This window comes from Amia ocellicauda, chromosome 7 (genome assembly GCF_036373705.1).
Source record: "Amia ocellicauda isolate fAmiCal2 chromosome 7, fAmiCal2.hap1, whole genome shotgun sequence".
In the NCBI taxonomy this organism is placed as follows: domain Eukaryota; kingdom Metazoa; phylum Chordata; class Actinopteri; order Amiiformes; family Amiidae; genus Amia; species Amia ocellicauda.
Genome location: NC_089856.1, coordinates 19,376,476 through 19,404,208, shown reverse-complemented (window position 1 = coordinate 19,404,208; position 27,733 = coordinate 19,376,476).

Below are 27,733 nucleotides of genomic sequence, written 5' to 3'. Positions count from 1 at the left end.
ACAAATTCAGCATTTAATTCTTAAAAAAACAATTCCCTATTGATTGTTTTTCGGTGAGGTCAGAACAATGGGAAGGAAGGAAGGATTTGCTTTTCAGTTTCAGTTTTCCAAACATCAGTAATGAGTAATGAGAAAGTAATGTGTCACTTCTGTAATGCAATGCATGTTTTTTTCCTGCTAGAATCACTTAGAGAGGTGGCATAGGATTCTCTCCATACTGTTTTTTATCTATGTAATTACCAGTTTTGTTGGCTTTTCATCCTCCTCTTCCACATCCTTCATCCACCTACTGTTTAGCTTTGTCTTCCTCTTGAGTGTTTGTTTCCAGATGTCTTCAACCTTTATGAATTCCTCCCTATTCTTGCAGAGGTCAATGTAGTTGTCTATGTGAAACAGTTTTATGTACACTGAGCAAATTAAAATGCCGACTGGGTCCTCAGGCTATGTGGGATCTCTGAGCTCTCCCTAACAGACAGCTTGTTGGTAACAATGTTAAATGACCCAATATTTTAAATTATTAGCTCCCAATAGCCAAAACACAGAACAGACTGTTAAGTTATGCTAACACATGAAGCTAACCATCAAGCTAGGTTAGGGTTGCCAACTGTCCCGTAAAATATGGAATCATCCCGTAACTGGAAACTAAAAGATGTGTTCCGTGTTGAACTGATACAGGACACGCTTTGTTCCGTATTTTTGAGAATCAATTCAGTGCAAATCTATGGGAGAGAAATATTACGTTAGACTATTAAGACAGGGCGATTCGTATGAGATAGAAAGGAAACCCTGCTGCTCTCCCTCAGCCTGTCTGTCATGTTATGTTCCACTACCCAAACAGAGAATGTGCTTCTCATTGGTCGTGAGTCACGATGTCTGGTAAATGGTTGAAGCCATTGCAGTTTCCTTGATGTGATAGGACTTCTCACAACCAAGTATGTGGACATTTTTATGTTATATAAGTAAATCAGTCTACTACTGAAGGGTAATGTGGGTGTGAGTAGAGGTCGCAACTCTGGAATGTTTGTCCTCAATGGGAGACCAAAACTGAGTGCAGCATTTAATATTACTTTCTCTTATGAGTATAACTCGCTATTAAATCAATCGTACATGAGCAAACAATTATATACCTAATGTATGTAAAATCCAACTATTTAAGACCTGATTTCAAACATCTATATTGTTCTTTTGTTTTCATGCCCCTTCTACCAGTAACTTAAAAACGCCCATCCTGATGATCATGTGTCTGGTGCACTGGCAGTTTTTTCCGCCAGGCGGCACCGCAAATTTCGGTCGCTCCCCTTCTTTAAGGCAAATGTCTCCATGAACCACTGTGATTGAACCCATACACTGTCACTCAATTTAAAGTAGAGGGTTTCACCAAAATGGGTATGTTGGTGCCAGATAAATGGTTCAGTAGAAATACAAAAAAAAAAAAATCATTAGCCCCCTAAATAAATCAGTATATCAGTCAATATATTAGCTCTGTGATTTATTTTTCTTTCGTCAACACCGTCAGCCCCCCCCCGCTCTTACCAGCGCAAACACTGTCAGCCCCCCCCCCCAGCTCTTACCGGAGAAAACACTGTAAGCACCCCCCTCCCCTCTTACTGTAAAAAACACCATCAGCAGCTCCTCTGCATTGTTTCATAGCCCTCCTACAATCTGAAGTATAGCAACGGCCCTGTTATAGTGACTTACCACCGAGCATTAAAACATGGCTGGACCATCTTTCTTTTTTCTGCCTTTGTACCACATTACATTTATCCACCCATCTTCATCCTCAAGTCTGGGGCACTGTGTGATTTTTGCTGGTCTTCAATACTCATCCAATCAACTTCCACGGTCATATCCTTGAAATAATATATGGCAAATGCCATTGTGATGGATAAATATTGTTATCACTGACAATTACGTTTGTTTTTTTATTGTTCGTATACTGTATGTCAACCAATGGCAACCGGTGACCGTTAGCTGAGATCAAAGATGCTGAACCATCTCTGGTGAGATGCACGCAAACCACAGAGCATGTATGAACTAACTAATTAATACCTGCTGCTGGCGGGAACAGATCGCATCGAAAAGCATTTTGGGATTCGGGAAGCGGGGGAAGCGGGAGATTACTCCAATGGTTGGCTACCTCTCGGTCCAATTTGTCGTTGATAGTAGTTGTGTGCAACATACGAAGTAATGGCAAAAGGTGTAGGACCTTACAAAAGATACTCAGAAGGAATTCCAAGGAGAATGAAGTTCAGATGGAATGTAAAAGTAAGTAACTTTGGTAACGCTTAGGTTGCAAAGTACTGTAAGTAACTTCACATCACCAAGACTTAAGACTGCTTTTATTTCTGTTCAAAGTCAGATTACCACAGGCACAGCACAGCTGTAACTTAGTGCTTGTCTATCAGAAGAAACTGCTTCAGGAGAACTTTGCTTCTTTTCATATGAGGCTTAATTTTATGTGTATCATAATGAGAAGTGTCTACAAACAGCACAATAGCTATATGACTAAAATGTCTCTGTGTCTGTCTTTCTTTAAATGCAGAGAAGCCAAGAAGATGGCAGGTTAAATGCAAATAATGAAGATGGTGATGACAGTTTGCTAAATGTAGTCAGTATCAGGGATGCTTTTTGGAGGGTGACACAAGGGATGCAACTAACGGTTATTGTCATTGTCGATTAATCATTTAATCTATAAAATGTTATAAGTAATGACAAATGCCCATCACAAGTTCCCAGTGCCTAAACTGACATCTTCAAATAGCTTCCTGAATTAGAACAGCAGCCAGAAAAACCTTTTTAAGTTTTTATTTTTTATTTTCAATTGATAGGAAAAGGAAAAAAGCTAATAATTCTTAGTATTTGTGAAGCTATAACCAGCAAATGTGTGGTATTTTTACTTGGTAAATGACTAAAACTAATAATTTATTATCAAAGTTATAATACATTTCCTGTTGATCAACTAATTGGTTAATTGATTAATTGTTTCAGCCCTAGCTAACACTCATTAAATAAATATACACCTATTCATAAACAGACATTTAAATACTACACACATGTCTTTTGAGAGACATAATAAAGTAAAATATGTTATTTGAGATGGTAATTGCTACCTATGCATTACATGTGATGCACAGCATCATTTGGATGCATCTGCAAAAACTAGGGGTTTAATTACTGTAGAACCCATCTCGGAAATAACTGGAAAAGTCGTTGAGACAAAACAAATAGAACTTTTAATCAAGCCGGCTTGGAAGCACCACATCAGGGAATTCCTTCAGTGAGAACTTAATGCTTACAAACATGAGTGCAGCTTTATAGGAAGATGACGTTCATCCAATCAGAAGCTTCAAAAGATGCAAGCTCTGCAAAGTTTGTAGGACACTCTTCCAGAGGGAGGGAGTCATCATGGAAGCAGATGTCTTCCTGTTATGGCATACAAACTGCATGATCTCACAGTTTCTCTTTAACAATGAACAATGAGATAATCAATCACCATTATGTAACATCTTTAGCGTTAAGGGAAGAACAGGAAATCTACAAATGGATACTAAGCAAAATGGCAGTTATCTGTGGGCTATACATCCGTGGGTTGTTCTCTTATCATAGATAAACAGAAGTGGAAGCAGAGAGAATAATTTCAATAGGATGTATCTTTAATAACCACCTAATTTTAACAGTATTAAAAGCTAAGAGTTAGACTAAAGATGATAATATGGTTTTAATTAATTTTAGCTCTCTCGCCTAATGATGAGTCAAAAATAAAAGCATTGGGTTGTTCAATGCTAAATAGATCACACCAAAGGGGGGTCAGACCGCTGTCTGTATCAGCTGTGACATAAAAACATTATAAACACTTTTAACCTATATAATTTATTAAACTTGTAACAAAAGCCCAAAGACCTCCTTTGCAGGGATTAATGCTATTCTGAGTAGTTTCTGACTTGTTTGATACCAAACAGAAACCTTGCTATTATAAAAACAAGTGTTCTGGGTGAAACCGTGTTAAAGAAATGGAGTTACAAGCTTACAAAGATTAACTGTGTAGCCTGTCCTTAGCTGTATTCTTGCTGGCTAGCTTGGGTGTGTGAATGGGGCAGAGCTCCCCCGAGTTTTATCTTTTTCCCATGGGGTCTCGGGGTTTAGAGCTTGCAGAGTTTTCCGAGGGATCTGGGTCCCCTCTCTTGATTAGGAAAACTGCTTTCACCTAGACGGTCAGCAACGAGCATTGTCTGTGGGCCCCCCCAACCTCAAACATCACCCTACCCATGGCTCCCTTTAAGTAAGGAAAGTACGGAAGTGAAATATGTTAACTCTGCAGAACCTGGGGTCCTGGCTGCTGGGGGCTTTCACTCTTAGTACTCTACTAGTGTCATGTTTGCCACCCACTTAAGGTTAGGTTGTTTTACAGCTTTTAAACCAAGGTTCATGAAGCGTTAAAGTTAGTGGTGCTACTTCTTTTGTTTTCTTAAGATACTATATAAATGTGGGTATATATGTATACACTATATGTCTATCTAAGAAAGACCGACTATGATGAGGAATGCGGCCTCCCAATAACCCGGGGTATTACAACTTACACACTCTAAAACACAATGGAGCAGGGGGTCTGTGTAGTAACCCTAACCCTTCTTTAGTTTACTATTGTCATAAGGAATCAAAATCTAAAAAAAAAAAATAGGTTTCCTCTATTCTCATTCTCATGACCTTATTCTTATGACCTCTTTATGTACTCAACTAAGTTATTTATAATAAACCCCTTGATTAAGAGATAAATTATAAATACCTTTTTATCATTGTTAAAACTTTAGCATGTATTTGTGTATATGTGGGCTATAGCCTAAATGCCCCCCAGAATAAAACTTGCAGACAAATTATATAAAATACATGAGTTGTGCAAAACAACAAATCAGTAAGTTTTAATTAAACATATACAGTGAGGGAAAAAAGTATTTGATCCCCTGCTGATTTTGTACGTTTGCCCACTGACAAATAAATGATCAGTCTATAATTTTAATGGTAGGTGTATTTTAACAGTGAGAGACAGAATAACAACAAAAAATCCAGAAAAACACATTTCAAAAAAGTTATAAATTGATTTGAAACAAGTGAAACAAGTATTTGAGCCCTTCGACTTAGTACTTGGTGGCAAAACCCTTGTTGGCACTCACAGAGGTCAGATGTTTCTTTTAGTTGGCCACCAGGTTTGCACACATCTCAGGAGGGATTTTGTCCCACTCCTCTTTGCAGATCCTCTCCAAGTCATTAAGGTTTCGAGGCTGACGTTCGGCAACTCGATCCTTCAGCTCCCTCCACAGATTTTCTATGGGATTAAGGTCTGGAGACTGGCTATGCCACTCCAGGACCTTAATGTGCTTCTTCTTGAGTCACTCCTTTGTTGCCTTGGCTGTGTGTTTTGGGTCATTGTCATGCTGGAATACCCATCCAAGACCCATTTTCAATGCCCTGGCTGAGGGAAGGAGGTTCTCACACAAGATTTGACGGTACATGGCCCCGTCCATCGTCCCTTTGATGCGGTGCAGTTGTCCTGTCCCCTTAGCAGAACCCCCCCCCCCATAGCATAATGTTTCCACCTCCATGTTTGATGGTGGGGATGGTGTTCTTGGGGTCATAGGCAGCATTCCTCCTCCTCCAAACACAGTGAGTTGAGTTGATGCCAAAGAGCTCGATTTTGGTCTCATCTGACCACAACACTTTCAACCAGTTCTCCTCTGAATCATTCAGATGGGCAAACTTCAGACGGGCCTGTACATGTGTTTTCTTGAGCAGGGGGACCTTGCGGGCGCTGCAGGATTTCAGTCCTTCACGGCGTAGTGTGTTACCAATTGTTTTCTTGGTGACTATGGTCCCAGCTGCCTTGAGATCATTAACAAGATGGTGTAGCCCATTCCAGCCTTGTGTAGGTCTACAATCTTGTCCCTGACATCCTTGGACAGCTCTTTGGTCTTGGCCATGGTGCACTCAAAAAAATATTTAGGCCTAATAAATAAGATTTATGTAATTTGATTGCATATACATTTTCCATCCATTTGGATTACGTATTTTAACATAAAGTAATAAACTTTATGTGATACATATGTGTAAGTCATATATAAATGAAACGAGTAAGAATGAGATTTATGTAAAAGTATCAATAAATCCAATTTGTTTTAAATGAATAAGAACAGGATTATGTATTATTATGTAATAAACCCAATTTACTTAAAATGCTTCATGTTCAAGTAATTTTTATTAATAAACCCAATGTATTTTAGTCATATTTATACATTTGTATTTTTCCTCCCCCATTTCCCCTCCCCAATCACAATATACAACACAAAAAAGAATGGTCAGACCACCTTGTTTCACATTTTAGTAAAAAAAAAAAATGTTTCAAGGCTCAATACTTTCAAACATTTTTTTGTTGTTGTTGCCACAATCAACCTCATTGCACACATATATGCAAAAAAAAAATAACAGACAGCAGAAATATAACATTTCCTCAAGAAATGTGCTTAAAACAGCAAAACTTGAGGTAGACAGATAGATCAGCTCACATTTGATTCAATGATAACACTAGTTTACATTACTTAAACATTTTCACAAATCTGTGATGTGCAATAATTTGGAACGATAGGGTGGTGGACACCAAAAAATGCCATAAGCCTCAGTGGTAGAGTGGTTTTGCACCACCACACTTTTCATGCATGTTTACATGTTAAGAGTACAGAAGTATAAAAGGTTCTACAGCAAAAAATATCTATAACAAACAACCATCTGAATTTTCAACTTTTACAAGTTTTGTTAAAGTTTAAAAGTTCATTCAAGCAAGTAGAAAAAGTGCAACAAGTCAACCCACTTGCACTGAAGAGGAAAACATCAGTGTATCTGTCAATTAATCACTGAAGCATCTTAATCTTCAGTGCTTGGACTTTTGGTGAAAGCTTGTTTGCATCCAGTTCCATCAGGATTTTCTGAAATGCTTCAAATGTGCACTTGAGGTCCTTTGGGTAGTTGAGATTAAGGGCATACACAAGTCCAAAAAGCATCACGCAGCCAATTGTGACACTTGGCAGGTTTTGCAGAACTTCAAGACCTTCCAGTACAACACCAACATCTAAAGGTTCTTCTCCAGGACCAGCGCTCTCCGCCCGAATGACATAGATGCCCATTGTTGTCTGTGCTATCCCAGATTCAGCCTCTTCACTTTCACAGTCCTGGAGGATAAACAAAGAGTGAGTTGTGTCCCAAAGCCAATCACAGTGTTATATTCAAAAATATTAAAGGCACATTGTTTTGCAAACTCTGACATTGTAGATGTGTTTACTCAATCAAATGTATACATGTAAATTAAATGGAACACTTTTCAAAACTCACAAAAAAAAACAGAAAGACCAGAACACCGATCACCCATTTGTCTAACCATCCAGTTTGCAAAATCACTCATCACTTCAGAAAAAATGTCCAGACAGCCAGCCCACATTTTGTGTTCAACAGAAGAAAGAAATTCATACAGGTTTGGAACAACATGAGGGTGAAAATGATGACAACATTTTCACTTTTGGGTGAACTATCCCGTTTTAACTTTTTTCAAAGTTCTTCCCATTTTATTTTGCAGCAGACAGTTTCTTTCCTATTGATTCAGTCATGTAATTGAAGTGATAATTGTACTGTTTTACTGTTTTGCCATGAATTACGTATTAATTTCCCTATCTACACCAAATCTGAGATCAGCACAATGGTGTGAGTGAATAATGATTCTGATTTCATAATTTCCTTACTTTGTACTACCAACTGGATAATTTTTCCAGGTCATTTACAGTTGAAAAGCTTCTCCTTTGTCTGGTATTGATCAATCATGTTCTGCACTGATTGCATAAGATAGATTTTGATGCCAATGAGAAAATTAACATAACTATCAATGTAAATATATCCATAAGACATTTATAACAAAGAGAGTAGGTTGACACACTTACCACATATTCTTTGATGAGTGTCTCAATGTCTTCATTGAGGTAGACACTTAGGCACCTCACGATACAATCCCGCTTGATGTTTATATCTTCATTCAGAAAAAAGCATAAGAAGATCCCAAAAAACATGACATTAGTCATTAACATACAGTTTAAGTAAGGCTGAATTTTAAAAGGTTAGTTCACCCAAAAATGAAAATTCTGTTATCATTTACTCACCCTCATGTCATTCCAAACCCCTAAGACTTTCATTCATCTTCGGAACACAAATGGAGATATTTTTAATGAAATCAAAGAGATTTCTGTTCCTCCATTGAGAGTCCACACAACTACTTTTTGATGCTTCAAAAAGTTCATAAAGAGATCGTAAAACTAATCCATATGAATTGAGCGGTTTAGTCTAGATTTTCTAAAGAGACACGATCGCTTTATATGATGAAAAGATTGAATTTAGGCTTTTATTCACATATAAACATTGATCAGCGAACATAACAGAAGCTTAACCATACTTGCTTGACGCGTGAGAACAATCCTCATTGCTTCTTGCGGAAGATCAAATGTGTGCTTCAAGAGAACATGCTCAAGCTTCCGCTTACCACAACTGATGTGTGAGTGGATGAATGATTAAATGTGAATAAAATATTCAGAAAATGTGGCTTGGTTCATATGTATTAGTTTTACGATCTCTTTACAAACTTTTTGAAGCGTCAAGGTGGTAGTTGCATAGCTGTCAATGGAGGGACAGAAATTTCTCAGATTAAATATCGAGTAGTTTCTGTCTGTGTTCAGACACTGTCTGATCAGTGTGAACTGGTGCCACAGCTAATTCTACAATTTCCTTCAGGTCTAATATCACTTGCCAAGCAAGCTCATCCTCTGGTATCAAGTCTCCTACTAGAAGTGGAAGCAATCATATTAAATTCCAATTCTCATGGGCGTTACCACCTATTGTCTTCTTACATGAATAGCTGTTTGGTATGACTTGAGATCGATTTTTTTTGTCACTCCACTTATAAGAAAATTTGAGGATTCGTTTTTTAAGACATTCAAGACTGAAATACTTCTTAGAGATGAGAACACTGAAACATAGTGCTAGTTCCTAAGGGACAATCCCCTCAAATAAATCATGCACTATATCTGGGGGATACCCTGTGTTAACATGAAAATGGTGAAGATTTTCTGTTAAAACACACGCTCTCTTCACACTTTCACAAGCAATTTGTGTCAGTTTCCTGTGCAGACTTCACATGTGCTTCATGTATTTATTTTGTTCGACGCAAAAAAGCACCTGACTGAACATCCTTTGATTGAATATCTACTTTCTGAGCAGTACAAATTTGACAAATATAGTGCCCAGAGAAGCTCTCAACAAAACCAGCCAATCCGTGGGCTGCCAAATTGTCAGCTACAACACTATGGACTGTTCCTTTGACAAACTTCCCAAGTTTTGAAATTAACACAGCATGCTCTTCTAAAGTACAAAGTCTTGTCTTGTAAAAGTGGCTCTAATACAGTGAGGGAAAAAAGTATTTGATCCCCTGCTGATTTTGTACGTTTGCCCACTGACAAAGAAATTATCAGTCTATAATTGTAATAGTAGGTGTATTTTAGCAGGGAGAGACAGAATAACAGCAAAAAAATCAAGAAAAACGCATTTCAAAAAAGTTATAAATTGATTTGCATGTTAATGAGGGAAATAAGTATTTGATCCCCTATCAATCAGCAAGATTTCTGGCTCCCAGGTGTCTTTTATACAGGTAACGAGCTGAGATTAGGAGCACTCTCTTAAAGGGAGTGCTCCTAATCTCAGCTCGTTACCTGTATAAAAGACACCTGTCCACAGAAGCAATCAATCAATCAGATTCCAAACTCTCCACCATGGCCAAGACCAAAGAGCTGTCCAAGGATGTCAGGGACAAGATTGTAGACCTACACAAGGCTGGAATGGGCTACAAGACCATCGCCAAGCAGCTTGGTGAGAAGGTGACAACAGTTGGTGCGATTATTCGCAAATGGAGGGGTCTGGGGCTCCATGCAAGATCTCACCTCGTGGAGTTTCAATGATCATGAGAACGGTGAGGAATCAGCCCAGAACTACACGGGAGGATCTTGTTAATGATCTCAAGGCAGCTGGGGCCATAGTCACCAAGAAAACAATTGGTAACACACTACGCTGTGAAGGACTGAAATCCTGCAGCGCCTGCAAGGTTCCCCTGCTCAAGAAAGCACATGTACAGGCCCGTCTGAAGTTTGCCAACATCTGAATGATTCAGAGGAGAACTGGGTGAAAATGTTGTGGTCAGATGAGACCAAAATCGAGCTCTTTGGCATCAACTCAACTCGCTGTGTTTGGAGGAGGAGGAATGACCCCAAGAACACCATCCCCATCATCAAACATGGAGGTGAAAACATTATGCTTTGGGGGTGTTTTTCTGCTAAGGGGACCGGACAACTGCAGTGCATCAAAGGGACGATGGACGGGGCCATGTACCGTCAAATCTTGGGTGAGAACCTCCTTCCCTCAGCCAGGGCATTGAAAATGGGTCGTAGATGGGTATTCCAGCATGACAATGACCCAAAAACACACAGCCAAGGCAACACAGGAGTGGCTCAAGAAGAAGCACATTAAGGTCCTGGAGTGCCCTAGCCAGTCTACAGACCTTAATCCCACAGAAAATCTGTGGAGGGAGCTGAAGGTTCGAGTTGCCAAACGTCAGTCTCAAAACCTTAATGACTTGGAGAGGATCTGCAAAGAGGAGTCCGACAAAATCCCTCCTGAGATGTGTGCAATCCTGGTGGCCAACTCCAAGAAACGTCTGACCTCTGTAATTGCCAACAAGGGTTTTGCCACCAAGTACTAAGTCGAAGGGGTCAAATACTTATTTCCCTCATTAACATGCAAATCAAATTATAACTTTTTTGAAATGCGTTTTTCTGGATTTTTTTGTTGTTATTCTGTCTCTCACTGTTAAAATACACCTACCATTAAAATTATAGACTGATCATTTCTTTGTCAGTGGGCAAACGTACAAAATCAGCAGGGGATCAAATACTTTTTTCCCCCACTGTATTTTTCTATAGCCATATACCTTTACATCGTCACTCTTGCACAAAACTGTTAAATAAATTGAAGAGAGTGCTGAATGAGAGCCTGGTGGCAAGTTATTCAGAATCCAGTACACACTACACAATTTGTGTTTTTTTCGCAATGTACCCAGGGGATTACATAGTTCAAAATCATCAATGTATAAAGTTAAACAAATTCGCAACTCATCAACTGACAGGAAAGTGTTGTCCTTAAAGTACACACCATCTCTTACAGAGCGATACTGCTGGTTCTCTAACTGGTCTGTATTACTTTCCTGTGTTCTGTGGCTACTGATGATGCCATTTAACACTGCAGTACAATCAAGTAGCTGCTGCAAAGACTGCAATAATGGGATATACTGAAAGGTCCTGCTCCTTTTTTGGTCCAGAATAAACTCCCCTGGCTCAACAATATTGAACAATTCCTTAAAGTACTCTTTTCTTTTATAAGCTGTAGCAAAGGGACAATCTTTCCCTATTGCTTTCACCAAATGATTAGATTTACACAGTATATCAGCTAGTTCCTTAATAATTAAGCTATCAACTTCTAGATTTTTGTTTTTGAAAAATTCTGAAAGACTGCCACAAGTTACAGGCACAGACACAGTACTTAAGAGGAAGTGTAGTTCATCAAGTAGTTCATCAATTGCTGTAGATGACACATAAAAAATGTTTTCCAACTTCAGTAAAACTGCAGCTATTTTTCGTTCTACTACTTTAGGAAGGTCCTCTGAAGTATCTAGATCAATATCTGCATCTGACAGAGTAACAAAATCTATGTCAGCAGAAGATGCGGGGCTATCATCTACAGGACTACCAGATTCGTCTGACTGAGCAGCGAGTTTAACAACACCTGCCTTAAAATCGTTTAGAGTGTAGGGATTATGCTTACAATTTTTATGCGAGTGAAATGTTCCATATACATTTGTCTTAAACATGCATCCTTCAAACATACAAGTTATGGTTTCATACTGCCGAAGATGTTGATTTACATGAGCAAAGTATTCCTTCTCAGTTGAAAGTTCCTTACAACCACACATCTGACAAAAGAACGTAGTTAACTGAACATGTGCTGCTGTTAACTTCCTGTGCGTTTGATATGTGTGACTCAAAAGATTCTTCCAACTTGTGAATGTACATGGGCAATCTGCATATAGACAGGGATACCGGCAATTGCGACCATAGTGGAAATATTTCAGCCTAAAATATTTTAGCAATTCATACCGGGTAGATAAGGAAATGTCACACACTTTACATGGCCACATTCACATATCAATGAACAAAGACAAAAGAAAAAAAATCAGTTACTGCCAAATATTAGAGAATCAAAACAAGTATAACAACTTAATATATACTTGATTTCACTGTAACAAAACAAGTCAAAATACAGCTGCTGCTACTACTACTACTACTACTACTACTACTAATAATAATAATAATAATAATAATAATAATTTAATACTACTTATTATTATTATTAACTAACTTTTATATAACAATGAAATAACTACATAGGTGCATTTTTTAAGAAAATATGGTTGATTGCAAGATGAAATCGTGCTGTTCATGTGTCGTCACTAGGGTATTCAAGGTTGTTACTATGGTGTTGATAAATAATTGCTAGGCAAATGTTTGGGACGCTACAATGAATTTCAGTGGGTCATTTATTGACCCACTAACTAACAGAGCATATCATATAGATAAATCACTGCAAATATGTTTTTAACTATGTATTAGGAATGTTATGCTTTTAATGTTGAATCATACAAAATTCTAACTGAGATTCATTGTTTGTAATTTAATGTATTGAATTTTCTATGTATTATAAATCGATCTTTGTAGCATACATACAAGGTCTAGTTGTCCACCAAACAGATGCTTAAGGTATCTGTAAAAATGGTTCTAGTTAGAAACGGCATACTTTTGCTTATGAAATCACAAAGCCAGCATACATTATTAGAATAGTTATCTTTATTTGTCTTTAAACGTTAAACCGCAGAACAAGAGCAGACCAACATCAACAGACACTGACGGGGTAAAGCCCAAAGTATACTCGGCCGTCTGCGTGACGCAATTTTCGTCATCGGGACTTGACGTCCGCACACCTCGTCCGCGTGCAGCCCAATTTTTGTGACCGCGTGGACAGTGCGCAGATAACAGCGCATGTGCGACTGACTTGAGCGCTTTTAAAACAAACTCCACTAGATCGTCTTTCAGCGCTCACGACCAAAGGAGTATACTTTGAAAGGCTCGTGTACAGACGGAGCGGAACGTGGAAAATTAAGTATACACGAGCCTTAAAGCTAGGGTATGCAATCCTGAGATTCCAACAGTTAGCAGCTTGTTTTGAAAGCATAGAGCCCTCGCTTCAGTGTCTCCAAAGCCACGCCCCCTCTATCACAAATGCGCACACACACAGAGCAGAGTCTCAGTGCCAGGAGGAGAGACATGTGGGTGGAATCGATCTCAACAGTTTCAGATTACCGCATGTCTCATTCATAGGTTAGACATTACAATAATAATGAACGTAAACATCTTATTTACGGTTATTATGTTTTTAAAAATAGTAGCTGCGGCTCGCCTTCCATTCTCGCGCTTGCTCTGCACAGCGGCAAGGTTCCCGCGCTGATGACGTTTGATTGTCTGCGCGAACAAGTTGCGCGGCGGTATGCAAATATAGATTGACAGACAGGAAGGACAACCTATCATTACATTTGGACTGAATGCAATGATTGGTCGATCCTTTTTTAGTCCTGTCCCTTCCACAGAAGATATATATATATATATATATATATATATATATATATATATATATATATATATATACACACTCACCTAAAGGATTATTAGGAACACCTGTTCAATTTCTCATTAATGCAATTATCTAACCAACCAATCACATGGCAGTTGCTTCAATGCATTTAGGGGTGTGGTCCTGGTCAAGACAATCTCCTGAACTCCAAACTGAATGTCTGAATGGGAAAGAAAGGTGATTTAAGCAATTTTGAGCGTGGCATGGTTGCTGGTGCCAGACGGGCCGGTCTGAATATTTCACAATCTGCTCAGTTACTGGGATTTTCACGCACAACCATTTCTAGGGTTTACAAAGAATGGTGTGAAAAGGGAAAAACATCCAGTATGCGGCAGTCCTGTGGGCGAAAATGCCTTGTTGATGCTAGAGGTCAGAGGAGAATGGGCCGAATGATTCAAGCTGATAGAAGAGCAACTTTGACTGAAATAACCACTCGTTACAACCGAGGTATGCAGCAAAGCATTTGTGAAGCCACAACACGTACAACCTTGAGGCGGATGGGCTACAACAGCAGAAGACCCCACCGGGTACCACTCATCTCCACTACAAATAGGAAAAAGAGGCTACAATTTGCACAAGCTCACCAAAATTGGACAGTTAAAGACTGGAAAAATGTTGCCTGGTCTGATGAGTCTCGATTTCTGTTGAGACATTCAGATGGTAGAGTCAGAATTTGGCGTAAACAGAATGAGAACATGGATCCATCATGCCTTGTTACCACTGTGCAGGCTGGTGGTGGTGGTGTAATGGTGTGGGGGATGTTTTCTTGGCACACTTTAGGCCCCTTAGTGCCAATTGGGCATTGTTTAATTGCCACGGCCTACCTGAGCATTGTTTCTGACCATGTCCATCCCTTTATGACCACCATGTACCCATCCTCTGATGGCTACTTCCAGCAGGATAATGCACCATGTCACAAAGGTCGAATCATTTCAAATTGGTTTCTTGAACATGACAATGAGTTCACTGTACTAAACTGGCCCCCACAGTCACCAGATCTCAACCCAATAGAGCATCTTTGGGATGTGGTGGAACGGGAGCTTCGTGCCCTGGATGTGCATCCCACGAATCTCCATCAACTTCAAGATGCTATCCTATCAATATGGGCCAACATTTCTAAAGAATGCTTTCAGCACCTTGTTGAATCAATGCCACGTAGAATTAAGGCAGTTCTGAAGGCGAAAGGGGGTCAAACACAGTATTAGTATGGTGTTCCTAATAATCCTTTAGGTGAGTGTATAATGGTACTCCATGACAAACCGCTTAGCTGATGAATCAGAGTCGGAAAGGGTCAAGTAATCAGCCAATTAGATGAAAGCGGGAAAGCCTCTAAACTTGAACACAGCCTGGGAAGAGCCTCCATTTTAACTTAAGCCGGCTGTATGGAGGAAGGATTTCTCAAGTAAGAGTATATATGTATATAGCTTACACAAATATATATATATATATATATATATATATATATATATATATATATATATATATATGTAAGCTATTGAAAGGGTCTTTGCTGCTTAAATGTTTAAATGCTACTGTAGAAAATGATGAAGGTATATAATTAGAATTTAAGCACATTCCTCTAAAGGAAAAATATTTGTGAGTTTAGTTAATTTACATAAGTAATTAACGGCTAGTTTTACTAGCAAAATATTTCAGTGCAGGATAACAAAACTGTATTATGTGTGCATTAATCAAATGTATTATCAAAATAGTAACTACAATTAAAATATTTTATCAGTGACCGTTGATGATATTTGATATTTGAAAAATGTCGGTGCATAGTTGTTGTTTTTTTTTTTTTTTTTTTACTTTAATTCAACTGGAGACCTGTATAAAACATATTGGAAAAACTGTGGGTGTGTATAAAAGTGCTCTCTAACCATAACTTGCATGGAACTAGTTTTAAAAAGATTGATAGCATTTTTAAAATCTGTTTTTCAGGTTTAATATACATGTGTAGAAATTCTACACAAATAATGTTTTAATAGTACTATGACACATTTTGCGTTATTTTCTACACAATATGTGCAGGGTTCTGTCTTTCTTCTAACACATGAAAATAAAGTAATTTCAGCCGAAAAAACGATGTTTGGAGTTTTCATCATAGGTTCATAAGTTGTACAATGTTTTTTCCTCTACTGTTTTTGTATAGTTAACACCAAGAAAGTGTAATTTAGTTGTTTTCTTTTCTTCTCCCCCCCAGATTAACTCTAAGTCATCACTCACTCTCTCTTTCTGTGGTTGTTTGCATTTGCTGATTAAATTGATGTTGAAGGAATGTTGACAATTCGACATTGATTCAATATGCATATCCAACCAATTTGCAACTAAATTTCAATGTTGTATACATTAGATTACATTAGAAACAACATTGTTTCAACGTCATATTTCAATGTTGAATATACGTTGAAAATTGATTGGATTTGCAAATGGAATCGACGTGGAATTTTCAACGGTGAATCAACATTCCATTTGCAAATCCAATCAATTTTCAATGTATATTCAACACTGAAATATGATGTTGTTTCCAATGTATTTTGCCTGCTGGGAAGGTTGTGGGTTCAATCCCTGGTGTGGGCACTGCGGTTGTACCCTTGCGCAAGGTACTTTGACTAATTTGTTCCAGTAAATGCCCAGCTGTATAAATGGGTAAATGTAAAAAATAATGTGATAGCTTGTAATAATTGTAAGTCACCCTGAATAAGGGTGTCTGCTAAGAAATATAGTAATAGAGGTAGTTTTATTAAGACTATGAGTCTTTTTACTTCAAAAAGTGAATCTTTCTATGCGGTCTTTAGCCCTTCTTTGAGGCTCAGATGGGTTTATTTTCAACGGTCATACTCCCCTTTATGGCCTGAATTACCTTTGTGTCTTTTTCTACATAGGAGAAATAAAAGTTAAATACATATTTTCACCATGAATGAGAATGGCTGCCATGCAGATGAATGTCCATTAGCTCTTGATTTCTTTACAACACAGACCCCCTGCTCCATTGTGTTTTAGAGTGTGTAAGTTGTAATACCCAAGGTTATTGGGAGGCCACATTCCTCATCATAGTCGATCTTTCTTAGATAGACATATAGTTTATACATATATACCCACATTTATATAGTATCTTAAGAAAACAAAAGAAGTAGCACCACTAACTTTAACGCTTCATGAACCTTGGTTTAAAAGTTGTAAAACAACCTAACCTTAAGTGGGTGGCAAACATGACACTAGTAGAGTACTAAGAGTGAAAGCCCCCAGCAGCCAGGACCCCAGGTTCTGCAGAGTTAACATATTTCACTTCCGTACTTTCCTTACTTAAAGGGAGCCATGGGTAGGGTGATGTTTGAGGTTGGGGGGGCCCACAGACAATGCTCGTTGCTGACCATCTAGGTGAAAGCAGTTTTCCTAATCAAGAGAGAGGACCCAGATCCCCCGGAAAACTCTGCAAGCTCTAAACCCCGAGACCCCCTGGGAAAAAGATAAAACTCGGGGGAGCTCTGCCCCATTCACACACCCAAGCTAGCCAGCAAGAATACAGCTAAGGACAGGCTACACAGTTAATCTTTGTAAGCTTGTAACTCCATTTCTTTAACACGTTTCATTTTACTTACATATATGTTGCTGTGTATGTATATATATATATATATATAGAGAGAGATTAAATAAGCGCATGAAATATATGAACCTCTAAAGTTGAACTCTTGCGAGCTTTAAACATGTCAGAAGACTTTTACAAAAAATGGTAACTATACAGAATTACCACAAGCTTTTATTTTTTATTTTTTAATGAACATTATTGTTTAAATATATACACAACATCTTAAGTTTACTACAAATTGTCACTTTAAAGATTGACCAAAGCTTTTTTAATTAGCCTTATTATTTGTAAACTCAGACTTATCATTAGGCATTGAATTTGAGAGAGAACTAAAATAAATTACAAACATATTATCATCTTAAGTCTAACTCTTACGAGCTTTTAAGACTGTTAAAAAAACATTACTAGAATGTATTTAAGTAAAAATGAATGAACACATTATGAGAGAGAGCTGTTGTAAATAGAAACATTTGCCGGGACTTTAAAATGATTTCCGGACCCAGAACACTTGTTTTTATAATAGCAAGGTTTTTGTTTGGTATCAAACAAGTCAGAAACTACTAAGAATAGCATTTATCCCTGCAAAAGAGGTATTTGGGCTTTTGTTAAAAGTTTTATAAATTATATAGGTTAAAAGTGTTTAGAATGTTTTGATGTCACAGCTGATACAGACAGTGGTCTGACCCCCCCGTGGTGTGATCTATTTAGCATTGAGCAACCCAATGCTTTTTTATTTGACTTATCATTAGGCATTGAGAGAGAGAGCTAAAATAAATTAAAACCATATTATCATCTTAAGTCTAACTCTTAGCTTTTAATACTGTTAAAAACAGTTACTAGAATGTATTTAAGCCAAAATGACTCAACACATGTGAGAGAGCTGATATAAAATAAAATATATCTGCAGTTTTGGTTTTTACAAACAACATAAACCTATACAGACTTAACACAAGCTTTTTTTATTATTTTTTATTTTGTATTAAACTTGGTCTTATTATTAAACAAACTGTATATCCTCAGATGTTTCCAGAGATTGGGGGGGGAGAGAGAGAGACAGAGAGGATAAGATACGCACCCTATGCAAAACTTGTATTGTTAGGGCCTGGAATCTGTTACAGACAACAGACCTCGTTGATCTTATGAAGGAAATCTGATCTCCTAAACCATTATATGTATATTTAAAAAAAAGAAAGAAACAGAGACGGTTTGTCTGCAGAGTCACTAATTATGAGATTGGGTGCCCCTCAGAAGCCCCCCACCACTATAGGAGGATCTGACCCATTCACATTCTACAGTTGACCAACAAAAACAAACACCTACAGACCTATCATGTGTAGAGACAGGGGGTAGGAGAGGGGGGGTTATGTGGGGCCTTGTTTTTCAGGGTGTAATTGTTCTTACACTTTCTGACGGATATGACGTAGGAATAATTAAGGAAATAAATCCACTTAAAATCACGCCCCCCAATTATGACATAGGAATATTAATAAGGTTAAGTCATAAGTCATAACAAAATAGGCCATGCCCATAGAACCCTACTATCTACTCTTGGGGAAATAAATTACTATGTTTTTATTCCTTGACATTGCCTCTTTACTATCTTCTCTACAAGTACAACAACAATGAAGATGATCAAAGAAATACTGGAGATGGCACGAGTAACGATTCCAACAATGAAGATGAAAAAAATAAAGTGGGCAATGAAGACTTTGAGAAGGACATTCAAGAGGTATTTACATATTATACCTATTACAGCAGTATGATGTCAGCTTTTTTCGCTTTTACGAACTCACAAATAAATGCTTACCTGCTTGATCATCCATACAGTGAGGGGGAAAAAGTATTTGATCCCCTGCTGATTTTGTACGTTTGCCCACTGACAAAGAAATGATCAGTCTATAATTGTAATGGTAGGTGTGTTTTAACAGTGAGAGACAGAATAACAACAACAAGATCCAGAAAAACGCATTTCAAAAAAGTTATAAATTGATTTGCATGTTAATGAGTGAAATAAGTATTTGACCCCTTCGACTTAGTACTTGGTGACAAAACCCTTGTTGGCAATCAGACGTCAGACGTTTCTTGTAGTTGGCCACCAGGTTTGCACACATCTCAGGAGGGATTTTGTCCCACTCCTCTTTGCAGATCCTCTCCAAGTCATTAAGGTTTCGAGGCTGACTTTTGGCAACTCGAACCTTCAGCTCCCTCCACAGATTTTCTATGGGATTAAGGTCTGGAGACTGGCTAGGCCACTCCAGGACCTTAATGTGCTTCTTCTTGAGCCACTCCTTTGTTGCTTTGGCTGTGTGTTTTGGGTCATTGTCATGCTGGAATACCCATCCACGACCCATTTTCAATGCCCTGGCTGAGGGAAGGAGGTTCTCACCCAAGATTTGACGGTACATGGCCCCGTCCATCGTCCCTTTGATGCGGTGCAGTTGTCCTGTCCCCTTAGCAGAACCCCCCCCCCCCCATAGCATAATGTTTCCACCTCCATGTTTGACGGTGGGGATGGTGTTCTTGGGGTCATAGGCAGCATTCCTCCTCCTCCAAACACAGCGAGTTGAGTTGATGCCAAAAAGCTCGATTTTGGTCTCATCTGACCACAACACTTTCACCCAGTTCTCCTCTGAATCATTCAGATGTTCATTGGCAAACTTCAGACGGGCCTGTACATGTGCTTTCTTGAGCAGGAGGACCTTGCGGGCGCTGCAGGATTTCAGTCCTTCACGGCGTAGTGTGTTACCAATTGTTTTCTTGGTGACTATGGTCCCAGCTGCCTTGAGATCATTAACAAGATCCTCCCGTGTAGTTCTGGGCCGATTCCTCACCGTTCTCATGATCATTGAAACTCCACGAGGTGAGATCTTGCATGGAGCCCCAGACCAAGGGAGACTGACAGTTATTTTGTGTTTCTTCCATTTGTGAATAATCGCACCAACTGTTGTCACCTTCTCACCAAGCTGCTTGGCGATGGTCTTGTAGCCCATTCCAGCCTTGTGTAGGTCTACAATCTTGTCCCTGACATCCTTGGACAGCTCTTTGGTCTTGGCCATGGTGGAGAGTTTGGAATCTGATTGATTGATTGCTTCTGTGGACAGGTGTCTTTTATACAGGTAACGAGCTGAGATTAGGAGCACTCCCTTTAAGAGAGTGCTCCTAATCTCAGCTCGTTACCTGTATAAAAGACACCTGGGAGCCAGAAATCTTGCTGATTGATAGGGGATCAAATACTTATTTCCCTCATTAACATGCAAATCAATTCATAACTTTTTTGAAATGCGTTTTTTCTGGATTTTTTTGCTGTTATTCTGTCTCTCACTGTTAAAATACATCTACCATTAAAATTATAGACTGATCATTTCTTTGTCAGTGGGCAAACGTACAAAATCAGCAAGGGATCAAATACTTTTTTCCCTCACTGTATTTATTTATTTAATGTGCAGTGCATACACTGGATGTGTACTGGCTTGCAAGTTATGCAACCATATATGCCTGTACATATTCCATAAATATCATCCAAACGTCTCCATGCTTTACCTATTCGTGTAAATGTCAATAATTGCAATTATACTGTATGTTTACGCTACAGTAGCAGTCACTCGATGCAGTGTTCCTCTCTTAAACATTGCATTCCGTCCATATAGAGAGAGATGCATGAATTATTCAAAACCTGATATGTCCGAACTTCGATTACAAAATGTATATATTAGATCTGCAGTGAGTGCATTACTGCACGGGCTTCTAGGGTACAGATGCACTGTAAGAAAGGATACTCCCACGAAATATTTGTTTTTTAAGATATCAAATAGTTTACACAACAACAAACAAAGCAACAGCAGAATAAACGAACGAGTTAATTAAAGAAATAAGTCATGAAAAAATACGTAGAAAACATAATCGAAACACTGACACATTGGTGAACAAAATATAATATAAAATGACATTCAATAACAACATAATTTCTCTCTGTGCACGAACAATAGGCAACATTTTATGTGTGTGGATGTTGGGCGCAACATGTAATTTGTTACCCGCACTGTACACCTGTATTGTAGTTACTGTAGCAATAATCAGTTATTTCCACTGGACACACAGAGCCGCGGACGCTGTGAATAAACTGCCGGAGCTGCGCCTGCGCAAACCTATGCCGAACAGGCTTTCTTTCCACTTTGCCTTAAGCGCGAGAGGATTTAGACAACTCCGAAGATGTCTAAAACTAGAGGAGCTGCGAGAGTATTTTCAGGTTGTTTTCTAGCAGATATTTTCTTGATTTAATACAGCGAAAATGTAACCACTGTATTGTTGGTCGGGATTAACTACAACTTTAACCAGCCGCTTAAAGCAAACTACACAACTGTACATCATGGGGTTTACAGTTGAAGAAAGTGGCATCTAACTAAACATGAAAGCCCGACTGAGTACAGTAGTGTAGTTTTCTTGTAGCGGCTGTGTGAAAGTTGTGTTTATTCTCTCGCGTTGTGCAAGAAAGTAGCTGCGAGAAGGTAATTTTGCGACGCAAATCGGGTTAGATTTAATGCCACGATAGTTTAGCAGCGCAATTTCCATTCACAGACATGCCGCTAATGCTTCTGCGAGTGACTCACAGCGCAGAATTTTTTTATTTAATCCTGCCCTTAGTCTATGTTTATGCAACCGGCCCCTGGATAGAAACAGTTCTATAAAAGTCCTGATGAAAGTTCCTCAATACGACTCTCTTTATATATATACTGGATGGGTCTCGTAATTCTGTGCAACAATCACAGTATCATTGCCTTGAAGTCTATGCAGATGACTTTTAGCTGCCAATTCCAGTTACTGTTCATTGCCACTTCTGGTTCCTGGTTTCTTTTCTTATTATTTGTAATCCTCAATGTGGAAACATCTACCTTTCGTTTTCTTCACTGTTGTATCTAAACTGCTTCCCCTCTCCAGCCCTGCATCCTCCACTTGAGACTGCACACCACTCTGTCCACTATGTGCTCTCTCATTGTCTCACTCCTGAATGAATTAATGAATCCTGGCATAAGTAACCAGGCATAGACTCAGGGGCACAGGTGGAGTTAATTAGTGGAGAGAGTGCATGTAAGTCCAGGTGGGAATGTGAGTCAGTGGCATGCACTTGGCAAACAAACAATAATAGAAAAAATCAATCACTATACCAATCATTAAAGGAAATAATAAAACCATACAAAGGAAGGAAAAGAAGTAACCACTCAAATAATAAAAAGACAACCAGTGATAATAAAGCAATAAGTGCACACAACAAAAACAAAAAGTGAAAAGAACCTATAATTAGGTATTTCAATAATTAACTATAGTGAATTAAGCCCGTCATGCCCCGCTCGTGACACTCAGTCATATTCAAGCACAAATAGACTATATTTTATACTTAGATGTTTTTCCCATCTATCTGTCAACTGTGCTACCTCCTCTTTGTTCTCCTCCCTCACCTCCTCCCATGACTCTCTCTGTCATCTCACGTCTCATCCTGCCCGTCCCTCCCCTCCTCAGCCTTGGCTCTCTGTAGTTCTCCGCTCAACCCGAACAGAAGTGGAAAATGACCAAACTCCCAGCTGCCCTCGAAGTCTACCGCTCTCTACTGTCCACATTCTCCTCCTCACTCACCTTTACTCCACCTTCTCCTCCCTCTTTGCCCCCCTTCCCCTCCTCCTCCCTCATCTCTCACTGCTGATGATTTCGCCTCCTTCTTCTCCTCCAAGATTGCAGACATCCGCAGGCTCTTCAATACTCCACCCTCATCTCCCATCACACCCAAACCTCCCACCGATCAAGCTTCCTTTTCGTCATTCTCACCTCTCTCAGATGCTGAAGTTTCTGCTCTCCTCTTACATCACAAACCTACAATGTGTGCCCTGGACCCTCTCCCTTCTCCCCTCTTCCAAGCGACCGATCCTGATCTTCTCCTCTTCATCTCCTCCCTCCTCAACTCCTCACTCCTCTCTGGCTGTTTCCCCTTTGCATTTAAACAAGCTGCTGTCATCCCACTGCTCAAGAAACCAACCCTTGACGCCAACTCTCCACAGAACTACCGCCCTGTCTCCCTACTCCCCTTCCTCTCAAAGACTCTCGAGCGGGCGGTCCACCGTCAGCTCTCTGACTTTCTGTCCCAACACTTACTCCTTGATCCTCTGCAATCCGGCTTCCGCACAGCTCACTCCACTGAGACAGCTCTCCTGGCAGTCACTGACTCCCTCAGCTGTGCTCGGGCGGTTCCCTCTCCCCAGTCCTCATCCTCCTTGACCTCTCTGCAGCATTTGACACCAAAAATACAACAGTGTAGAGTACACATGGGATTAAAGATAAGCACACAGAATTGGTGCCCTTTTATGGGTACCAGAGGGGTTTGTCTTTTTAAGGGGTTAAATTTTGTTAAACAATATGATTCCATGATTTTTCTTTTCTCCAATTGTTTATTTGTTCTATGCTTTAATTTCAGAGCACATTGACACATTTAATTGTGTAAATTTCAATAAAAATAGTAAAAATGTAGGTGTTCTAAAACTTTGGACTGGTAGTGTATATACACCGATCAGCCGTAACATTATAACCACCTGCCTAATATTGTGTAGGTCCCCCTTTTGCCACCAAAACAGCCCTGACCCATCGAGGCATGGACTCCACTAGACCTCTGAAGGTGTGCTGCGGTATCTGGCACCAAGACGTTAGCAGCAGATCCTTTAAGTCCTGTAAGTTGCGAGGTAGGGCCTCCATGGATTAGACTTGTTTGTCCAGCACATCCCACAGATGCTCGATTGGATTGAGATCTGGGGAATTTGGAGGCCAAGTCAACACCTTGAACTCGTGATTCATCAGACCAGGCCACCTTCTTCCATTGCTCCGTGGTCCAGTTCTGATGCTCACGTGCCCATTGTAGGTGTTTTCGGCAGTGGACAGGGGTCAGCATGGGCACCCTGACTGGTCTGTGGCTACGCAGCCCCATACGCAACAAACTGTGATGCACTGTGTGTACTGACACATTTCTATCACAACCAGCATTAACTTTTTCAGCAATTTGAGCTATAGTAGCTCGTCTGTTGGATCGGTCCCCATGGGCCAGCCTTCGCTCCCCACGTGTATCAATGAGCCTTGGCCGCCCATGACCCTGTCGCCGGTTCACCGCTTTTCCTTCCTTGGACCACTTTTGATAGGTACTGACCACTGCAGACTGGGAACACCCCACAAGAGCTGCAGTTTTGGAGATGCTCTGACGCAGTCATCTAGCCATCACAATTTGGCCCTTGTCAAAGTCAGATCCTTATGCTTGCCCATTTTTCCTGCTTCTAACACATCAACTTTGAGGACAAAATGTTCACTTGCTGCCTAATATATCCCACCCACTGTTAGGTGCCATGATAACGAGATTATCAGTGTTATTCACTTCACCTGTCAGTGGTCATAATGTTATGGCTGATCGGTGTGTATATATAGTGACTGCACTAGAGGGGTTGGGGGGCTTTTATAAGGTTCTACTACAGGCTGTTAGCAGACACAGACTCCCATGGAGAAATTAATCCATTCTGCTGTTTTTTCTACTCATCTTATCTGACCAGAACCCTTCCGGGTTAAGGAAAACTATACACTGAAAAGTTATTGTTGGCAAAACTTTTTAAATGACAAAATATCTGTACAAACTGTACAATTAGTAACTTTTTTATTGACTGAAGTTCTGGGCAAACGCTGTGAAAAGTAAGATAGTAATTTCTCTGAGTTGCTTCGTATAAGACATAAATAATTACTTTCTGCTTTCAGGTAGTGAGTTTATTTCATAGGCAAATCCAATTACAGGTAATATTGTATGATTTTAGGATTTCAATGGCATGGTCTTGGTTTTTGCACAGCAGTCACAATAAAGTATATATATATATATATATATATATATATATATATGCCATTCCCCCTTGTGCCATCTCCCCATGTCCTGTACTTCTCCATTTGTCACCCATCTGATTCTCGGGGTGGACTGGCATGTCCCCAGTTTCACTGAAGGTGGCTCCCCACCAGCGTCAAGTCCAGGGTAAGGACCTGTTGCTGCCTGGTCCCTCCAGGAACCAATCTTGCCTGGCGGAGACCTCTCTACTGCTACAGCATCACTTGGCTCCCCCCCAGTCTCTGGTCTAGCCTGGAGATACAGCGGGTCCTGGGCACTCTGAGGTTCCAGGTGGCTCAACCGAGGTGTCTTCATCTCCTTTGCTCCTCCCTCTTGGACACTGGACACTCGGGTTCCTCCCTCCAGGGCTCTGAACACTCTGGCTCCTCCCTCTCAGACACAGGACACTCGGGCTTCACCCTCTGTGGCTGCGGGGCCAGGAACACCTCGGCCCTCTGTGGCTCTAGGTCTTGGCACGGCCAGAGACTCTCTTGCTGTAGCCACAGCAGGTCCTCTTCTTCCTCTCTCCCTGGCAGGTCTTCCTCTTGTACCGGCCGTGGTGGAAGAAGCAGTTCCTCATCTTCTCCCGGTGTCTTTTGCCAAGGCACCAGTTCCTCCCATTGCAGCTCTGTGAGGGAGGGTCGGCAAAACCAAACACCAGGCAGACCGAAGTACAAAGGGATAAGGCAGGTTCGTAATCAAAGTTCGTAATCCAAGTTCGATACTAGTGGGCAGTTATCAGACAGTCCAGGGTTCAAGACGGAAACAGATATAGATACAGAAAAAGGGTCTCAAGCCAGTGAATCAGTCAACTTTCAACTTCGCCCTTCTTTCTCCTGCTCTTCCACTCTCCATCTTCTTCTCGCCCTCCTGTGCACCTTGATACCCCAGCCAAGAATGCACACACTGGTTGGTTTCCTGCTTCCTTCTATAGAGGAAATGGTGAGTGGGGCTATGGCCATCAGGAGCCCTTGCTGGCTTTTTGGGTTTGGAGTCTTGAAAGATCCGCCCTGACCCCAGCCTTGCCTCTCACACTGCCACACAGAGCAACAAACCCACATACAAACAACATGCTGGTAACAGAAGTGTTACCCACTTTCTTCCTCAGTTTGATAACAAACAATAAAAAGTGACTTAAATGACACTTAAGTAATTCTACCTCAGAACCAAAACATGCTTAAAGCCATGTTTGGTCTTAAAAGAAAGAGTATTAGCTAAAACAACCATTGGACCATTTATATTTCACATACAATGCAGATTAACATTTGTAAAGAGAATTATTCACATATCCTAATTTATCCTCCACTGACATGGACATCAGACCAGCACCCCCTGGAATTCAAAGAAAAGTCAAATTTAACATTACCGAGAAAGAACACCTGGCTTGTTTGGTATCAACTGTAAGGTCATGCTTTGAGGGACTTGAAAATGTAATTGATAGAACTAAAACTTGACAATATAGAGAGTTAGAAATTCTAGGTAACATTTCAACCATTTTTCACATTCCTCAAAGCAGTGCTTAATTTGTAAATCCGAAGGTGCCGGAACGCAAAGTGTATATGAGAGCAGAGGTTTGATGAGGCAGGTGCTGGGAGGAGAAACCAAGGAGATGAAATTCATGAAAACCAGTACCAGAACTTCTCCACCAAAAAACTGATAGCTTTGTAACCTTCCTCAAGTCGACGCAGTCTGCAAGCCCTCCCCGCTAACAATCATCTACATAACTGAATCTCAGTAAACCACACAGGTAGTATATTTCATGTACTAGTCAAGAATTAGGTAAATCACAATTACATAAAACCTAGTTGTGTATGAGATATAAATTGTAGGAACGGGTAGCGTAACCATAATACTTGTTTGTTATTTAACACGTTTTCTGCCCCAAGTCAAAACTTGAGTATTGGATCGATCTCCTCTCACTCTTACTTTTAATACTATCCACTCTGCTTGTCTCTATCCTATCTTTGCAAATACAAATTGTCTATTTACATTTTTTTAAATAAACCTATATCTTGTATAACGAAAACGAAACAGCCTCAAGGTTAATTCATGCAGATCAACCTCACTGCTAATCTGAGTTCATATTAGTTAAAGTATTGTAACTTGCATATCAACCCTGTCTTGTTTTCAGAGGACTTGACCGCTGTGCGTTATATGTATTGGGGTCAGGACTTTACTCAGCAGTTATTATTTCTTCTGATATCGATACCAGATAAACAAACCACTCTCCAGTTTAAAGTCCTAGGTCAGTGGTTCTGGAGTACCCCATGCCCTGCTAGTTTTTGTTCCAACCGAGATCTTAATTACTTATTTTAACAGTATATCGCTTTGTTAGTTCAATTAAGGATTCAATTAAGCAATTAAGACCTCAGTTGGAACAAAAA